At 44.9% G+C, this 6,928-nt stretch overlaps 1 long non-coding RNA gene across 1 annotated transcript; it reads left to right on the forward strand.

Moving 5' to 3' along the window:
- The first annotated feature begins 1,187 nt into the window (after window positions 1-1,187).
- Window positions 1,188-5,676, forward strand: LOC105725457 (uncharacterized). Its single transcript, XR_001109293.3, has 3 exons — window positions 1,188-1,526; window positions 1,824-1,927; window positions 5,353-5,676. It is a non-coding gene; the product is annotated as an uncharacterized LOC105725457 (long non-coding RNA).
- The last annotated feature ends 1,252 nt before the right edge of the window (window positions 5,677-6,928 follow it).

Raw genomic sequence — 6,928 nt, forward strand, 5'->3', positions numbered from 1 at the left:
CAGGCAGATCACTTGAGGCCAGGAGTTCAAGACCAGCCTGGGCAACATGGTGAAACCATATCTCTACCAAAACCAAAATACAAAAATTAGCTTATCTGGGCATGGTGGCGCATACCTGTAGTGTCAGTTACTTGGGAGGCTGAAGTGGGAGGATCGCCTGAGCCTGGTGAGGTCAAAACTGCAGTGAGCCATGATTGTGCCACTGCATTTCAGCCTGGGCAACAGAGCAAGACTCTGTCTCAAAAAAAGTTAGCTTGGCCTGGTGGTGCACACCTGTAGTCCCAGCTACTCAGGAGGTTGAAATGGGAGGATCACTTGAGCCCAGGAGTTTGAGGCTATGGTGAGCTGTGATTGTGTCACTGTACTCCAGCCTGGGTGACAGAGCAAGACCCTGTTTCAAAAATAAAATAAAATAAAATAAAATGCCAAAGTGATCATGTCTTACCCTTGTATTAATAATGTCTGTTTGTTCCCATGCCCAGTGAATTTTTAATTTTTTGTAGAGGTGGAATCTTACTATATTGCTTAGGCCGACATACAATTATTCCTACAATATCTTATTGGTTGCATGGATTGGCCCTATTCACAGGGAATATGCAAGAAGGTGAATACCAGGAAGGGAGGATCACTGAGGGCCATTTTGAAGGCTGACTTCCACAAGTACCTAACTCAAAGGGTTGCCATGGGGATTAAATGCATTAGTATGTAGAAAGAATCCTAGACCAATGCTCATATCCAGTCAATGCTTATACCTGTTAGTTTTTGTTATTAGGGGCCTGAAGGGTAGCAGTTTCACTACAGATACTGTTGTTTTTAAGGTAATAATCTTTTCATATTATTTGTTTGTTTTTATCTGGTTACAAATCAAAATCAGCAATTTTCTTTTTCTTTGTGTTTCTTTTTCTTTGCCCATCTTCAGTCTCAAAATCACCTATGGATTTTTCAGTAGAATATTGTATTTTAAAACAACTGTAAATGGTTTTTGAACTTATGAAAACAATAATGCTTGTTCAAAAACTTAACAGAAATATGTATAACACGGCCAGGCACAGTGGCTCATGCTTGTAATCCCAGCACTTTGGGGTCACTTGAGGTCAGTAGTTCAAGATCCAACTGGGCAACGTGGCAAAACCTCATCTCTACTAAAAATACAAAAATTAGCCAGGCGTGATGGTGCATGCCTGCAATCCCAGCTATTTGGGAGGCTGAGGCTGGAGAATCGCTTGAACATGGGAAGTGAAGGTTACAGTGAGCTGAGATCATGTCACTGCATTCCAGCACGGGCAATAAAGAAAAATTCCATCTTGGAAAGAAAAGAAAAAGAAGAAAAGAAAGAAAGAAAGGAAGGAAAGAAAGAAAGAAGGAAGGAAGGAAGGAAGGAAGGAAGGAAGGAAGGGAAAGAGAGAAGAAAGAGAGAAAAACAAAAGAAATATGTATACCATATGCCTGTTTTCAATAACACAGAAACAAGCAGAAGAAAAAGTAACATCTTTCTTCATACCTCTCTTGTGCTTCTCTTCCCAGAGGTAACCACTTTTAAGTTTATATTCTTCTGACCACTTTGTCTTAACTTAACAGACATCCTGTCTGGTATTAAATACATGGGATTATTGTGTTTATATGAATCAGTGATTTAAGAATTGGTTGGACAGTTTATCTTGGAAATCATGCATGCTATATCCAGGCATTTAGACAAGAGCCCGAAGCCCCACCTCACTCCTGCTGGCATGACCATTGTGAATTTCTTTTTCTAGATTTTCATATTTTGTGATATTATATAGGATGGAATAATGGGATTGTGATACAGTTGGATCTCCAAATAGGTTGGTTGACTTCACATCTACAGTGTAATATTGGAGAAAGGGTGTGGCCTCTGAAGTGGAGACCGATCTGGATTTGAATGTTGGTTCTGATGCTTCCTGACGAGGTGAGTTTACACAAGTTTTTCTTTATTTGTTTGCATGTCTGTATCTCTCAGTTTTCATATTTGCAAAGCCTCCTCTTGGAGATGTTAAATGAGGTCATGCATGATGTCAGATGTGAAGTGGACTCAGCCTGTGGTGCTTGGTCCAGGTTAGCTCCCTTCCCTTGATCCAGGTTAGCTCCCTTCTCTTGGTCAAGGTTAGCTCCCTTCTCTTGGTCCAGGTTAGCTCCCTTCCCTTGGTCCAGGTTAGCTCCCTTCCCTTGGTCCAGGTTAGCTCCCTTCTCTTGGTTCAGGTTAGCTCCCTTCCCTTGGTCCAGGTTACCTCCCTTCCCTTGGTCCAGGTTAGCTCCCTTCCCTTGATCCAGGTTAGCTCCCTTCCCTTGATCCAGGTTAGCTCCCTTCTCTTGGTTCAGGTTAGCTCTCTTCCCTTGATCCAGGTTAGCTCCCTTCCCTTGGTCCAGGTTAGCTCCCTTCTCTTGGTTCAGGTTAGCTCCCTTCCCTTGGTCCAGGTTAGCTCCCTTCCATTGGTCCAGGTTAGCTCCCTTCCCTTGATCCAGGTTAGCTCCCTTCCCTTGGTCCAGGTTAGCTCCCTTCTCTTGGTTCAGGTTAGCTCCCTTCCCTTGATCCAGGTTAGCTCCCTTCCCTTGGTCCAGGTTAGCTCCCTTCTCTTGGTCCAGGTTAGCTCCCTTCTCTTGGTCCAGGTTAGCTCCCTTCTCTTGGTCCAGGTTAGCTCCGTTCCCTTGGTCCTGGTTAGCTCCCTTCTCTTGGTCCAGGCTAGCTCCCTTCCCTTGGTCCAGGTTAGCTCCCTTCCCTTGGTCCAGGTTAGCTCTCTTCCCTTGGTCCAGGTTAGCTCCCTTCCCTTGGTCCAGGTTAGCTCGCTTCCCTTGATCCAGGTTAGCTCCCTTCTCTTGGTCCAGGTTAGCTCCCTTCCCTTGGTCCAGGTTAGCTCCCTTCTCTTGGTCCAGGTTAGCTCCCTTCCCTTGGTCCAGGTTAGCTCCCTTCTCTTGGTCCAGGTTAGCTCCCTTCCCTTGGTCCAGGTTAGCTCCCTTCTCTTGGTCCAGGTTAGCTCCCTTCCCTTGGTCCTGGTTAGCTCCCTTCCCTTGGTCCAGGTTAGCTCCCTTCCCTTGGTTCAGGTTAGCTCCCTTCCCTTGATCCAGGTTAGCTCCCTTCTCTTGGTTCAGGTTAGCTCCCTTCCCTTGGTCCAGGTTAGCTCCCTTCCCTTGGTCCTGGTTAGCTCCCTTCTCTTGGTTCAGATTAGCTTCCTTCCCTTGGTCCAGGTTAGCTCCCTTCCCTTGATCCAGGTTAGCTCCCTTCTCTTGGTCCAGGTTAGCTCCCTTCCCTTGGTCCTGGTTAGCTCCCTTCTCTTGGTCCAGGTTAGCTCCCTTCCCTTGGTTCAGGTTAGCTCCCTTCCCTTGGTCCAGGTTAGCTCCCTTCCCTTGATCCAGGTTAGCTCCCTTCTCTTGGTCCAGGTTAGCTCCCTTCTCTTGGTCCAGGTTAGCTCCGTTCCCTTGGTCCTGGTTAGCTCCCTTCTCTTGGTCCAGGCTAGCTCCCTTCCCTTGGTCCAGGTTAGCTCCCTTCACTTGGTCCAGGTTAGCTCTCTTCCCTTGGTCCAGGTTAGCTCCCTTCCCTTGGTCCAGGTTAGCTCGCTTCCCTTGATCCAGGTTAGCTCCCTTCTCTTGGTCCAGGTTAGCTCCCTTCCCTTGGTCCAGGTTAGCTCCCTTCTCTTGGTCCAGGTTAGCTCCCTTCCCTTGGTCCTGGTTAGCTCCCTTCCCTTGGTCCAGGTTAGCTCCCTTCCCTTGGTTCAGGTTAGCTCCCTTCCCTTGATCCAGGTTAGCTCCCTTCTCTTGGTTCAGGTTAGCTCCCTTCCCTTGGTCCAGGTTAGCTCCCTTCCCTTGGTCCTGGTTAGCTCCCTTCCCTTGGTTCAGATTAGCTTCCTTCCCTTGGTCCAGGTTAGCTCCCTTCCCTTGATCCAGGTTAGCTCCCTTCTCTTGGTCCAGGTTAGCTTCCTTCCCTTGGTCCAGGTTAGCTCCCTTCCCTTGGTCCTGGTTAGCTCCCTTCTCTTGGTCCAGGTTAGCTCCCTTCCCTTGGTTCAGGTTAGCTCCCTTCCCTTGGTCCAGGTTAGCTCCCTTCCCTTGATCCAGGTTAGCTCCCTTCTCTTGGTCCAGGTTAGCTCCCTTCCCTTGGTCCAGGTTAGCTCCCTTCCCTTGGTCCAGGTTAGCTCCCTTCCCTTGGTTCAGGTTAGCTCCCTTCCCTTGGTCTAGGTTAGCTCCCTTCCCTTGGTCCTGGTTAGCTCCCTTCCCTTGGTCCAGGTTAGCTCCCTTCCCTTGGTCCAGGTTAGCTCCCTTCCCTTGATCCAGGTTAGCTCCCTTCTCTTGGTCCAGGTTAGCTCCCTTCCCTTGGTCCAGGTTAGCTCCCTTCCCTTGGTCCTGGTTAGCTCCCTTCTCTTGGTCCAGGTTAGCTCCCTTCTCTTGGTTCAGGTTAGCTCCCTTCCCTTGGTCCAGGTTAGCTCCCTTCTCTTGGTCCAGGTTAGCTCCCTCTCCTTGATCCAGGTTAGCTCCCTCCCCTTGGTTCAGGTTAGCTCCCTTCCCTTGGTCCAGGTTAGCTCCCTTCCTTTGGTCCAGGTTAGCTCCATTGCCTTGGTTCAGGTTAGCTCCCTTCTCTTGGTTCTGGTTAGCCCCCTTCCCTTGATCCAGGTTAGCTCCCTTCTCTTGATCCAGGTTAGCTCCCTTCTCTTGGTTCATGTTAGCTCCCTTCCCTTGATCCAGGTTAGCTCCCTTCTTAGTCCAGGTTAGCTCCCTTCTCTTGGTCCAGGTTAGCTCCCTTTTCTTAGTTTTGGTTAGCACCTTTTCTTTGGTCTAGGTTAACCCCTTTTTCTGCCCTCCGCTTCTGGAAAGACTGTGGGACTTCCCACAAGGGGGCGCAGGTACAAAGGGATTGCAGCCTAGAAGCAGAGCAATCCCTGCCGGTAGAGGCTCGGGGGCCATCTTTGTATTCATTGCAACCATCTCTGCTGTGCGCAAACACCATCCTCTCAGGAGATGGCACAATAAAATGGTCTCAGTTATGAGTGCTCCAGGGAATGGCCACAGCTCTGTTCTCTGTCTGGGGAGTCTGCCTTCAGGTTACTATGGAATTTTCAGTCCCTCTGTTCCTAAATGCACTGAGTGAAATCCGTTTTATGACCAGGAACTTTAGTTTTTACCAGCTTTAAAGTAGATGATGTCGTACTTTCAGTGCTTCTCTGCCAGGTTAGCCGGAGAAATCTGGACAGAATCAAGGGCCACTCAAAAAAATGTTTCCATGAACACAGTGTAACATGCTTATGAAACTAACCTAATAGACTGATAGATAGGCTTTAAAAAAAATGGAAATGGACCCTTCCGGTTATTTATTTATTTATTGAGATGGATTCCTGCTCTGTTTCCCAGGCTGGAGTGTTGGAGATCCTGGACCTGTTAGAAAGTGCCATTCTTTACTGACCACAGGTCAGGAACCCTGCACAGGGACTGCGTAGACAAGGGTATGAAGCCAGTTTTCCCCCTGGGCTTTTATTGATTCTGCAAGCCAAAATTGACTCCTTAAAGGGAAGCCTTGATAAAAATAGCCACTTTCTCCAATTGTGTCCTGTTGCAAAAGAAAAATGGATTCTTATTGGACTGATGCAAACAACCGTATTGCCATAATTTAAGAATACTTACAGATGGTTTCCTAATTCTAGAGGAGCAGGCAGAGAGAAACAAACATGCTCCAAATGTTCCCATGAGTATACCTTGCTCAATTAATAATGGTCATAAATAGTTCAAAATAAGTTTCCTCGACTCTGAAAAACAAAACAAGGATTAGCAATGTTCCAAGCAAAAGTCAGACAGGTTGCTTCAGCTTTCTGAGTTCAGTCCATTTAGTTAACTCTTGTTTTGCTTGTGAACTTTTCAGCTCTTTATGAGTCCTATACATTTTCCTTTATTCCAATGTTACGATCTCTAAAGTTACCAAAAGCTTGTATTTGAGAGCACCTGTTAAAGATCTATAGCTCATTATAAACCACCTTTGAAAAGGATTAAAACAAGACAACAATTGTCTGTGAATAGAAAAATCTCCGGGGTAGTTACAGTTAGAAACGTGACTGACAAAGAAGTTTGGTTACCTCTGTGGTTTACAATAACTTAACATAAAAAACCTTAACTATGATCGATAGCATATGCTCGGACACTAGAATCTTAGAAATTCCACACAATTTTGGAACATATATTAGCATTATTTACCAAAGATATAACCTAAGGAAGATTGAACATCATTTTGGCAATCCCATGTACCTAAACACGTCAAATAATCCTGTTTGCCTCTCTTGTCTGGACAGTTAGGAGCCCTCTGAAATATCTGAAAAGCCAGGTGTCAGGAAAGACAATTTTGAAACTTAAATTTGATTTTGAGACGCCTTTTAAATATGTTTAAAGCACTCGATATTATGAAATAGAATTCCATATTACCGTAGTTATTTATTTTGCCAAAAGAATGACTCAGAAATTTAAAATAAACAAAAACCTTTTATAACCCTTTATGAATTTTGCCAAATAGCAGATTAGCATTTTAGGAATACCTTGTTGTGTTTTTATTTCAATTCTCAATTTATCGAAAAACCATATAATACATAATACCCTTTTGAATTTAGTTAATATGTTCACATAGAGAAACTTTTCTGCAAGATTAATTTCCACAATTCTTCTACCACTTCTTTGAACTTTTAGCTTTTTCCAATCTAATTTAAAACAATCCTTTAACCCTAGGCAAAAATTTGTATTTCCATGCCTTCTTATAACCTTTTACAAAAAAGAATAAATCATACTGTTCTTACACACCTTGCATGTAAATCTATTTCCAGTAGTTCCAATTACATGTTATAATGGTAACTCTTAGCAATTTTTAACTTTTATTTAGAACCTGGTAAGTTGTGTTAATTGTGTGCTAAGTATAGCCAAGGTTTGACTCCATTATAATTAAGGGTGT

The sequence above is a fragment of the Aotus nancymaae genome, unplaced genomic scaffold (assembly GCF_030222135.1).
Source record: "Aotus nancymaae isolate 86718 unplaced genomic scaffold, 86718_ANA_hifiasm-v0.15.2.pri h1tg000049l, whole genome shotgun sequence".
In the NCBI taxonomy this organism is placed as follows: domain Eukaryota; kingdom Metazoa; phylum Chordata; class Mammalia; order Primates; family Aotidae; genus Aotus; species Aotus nancymaae.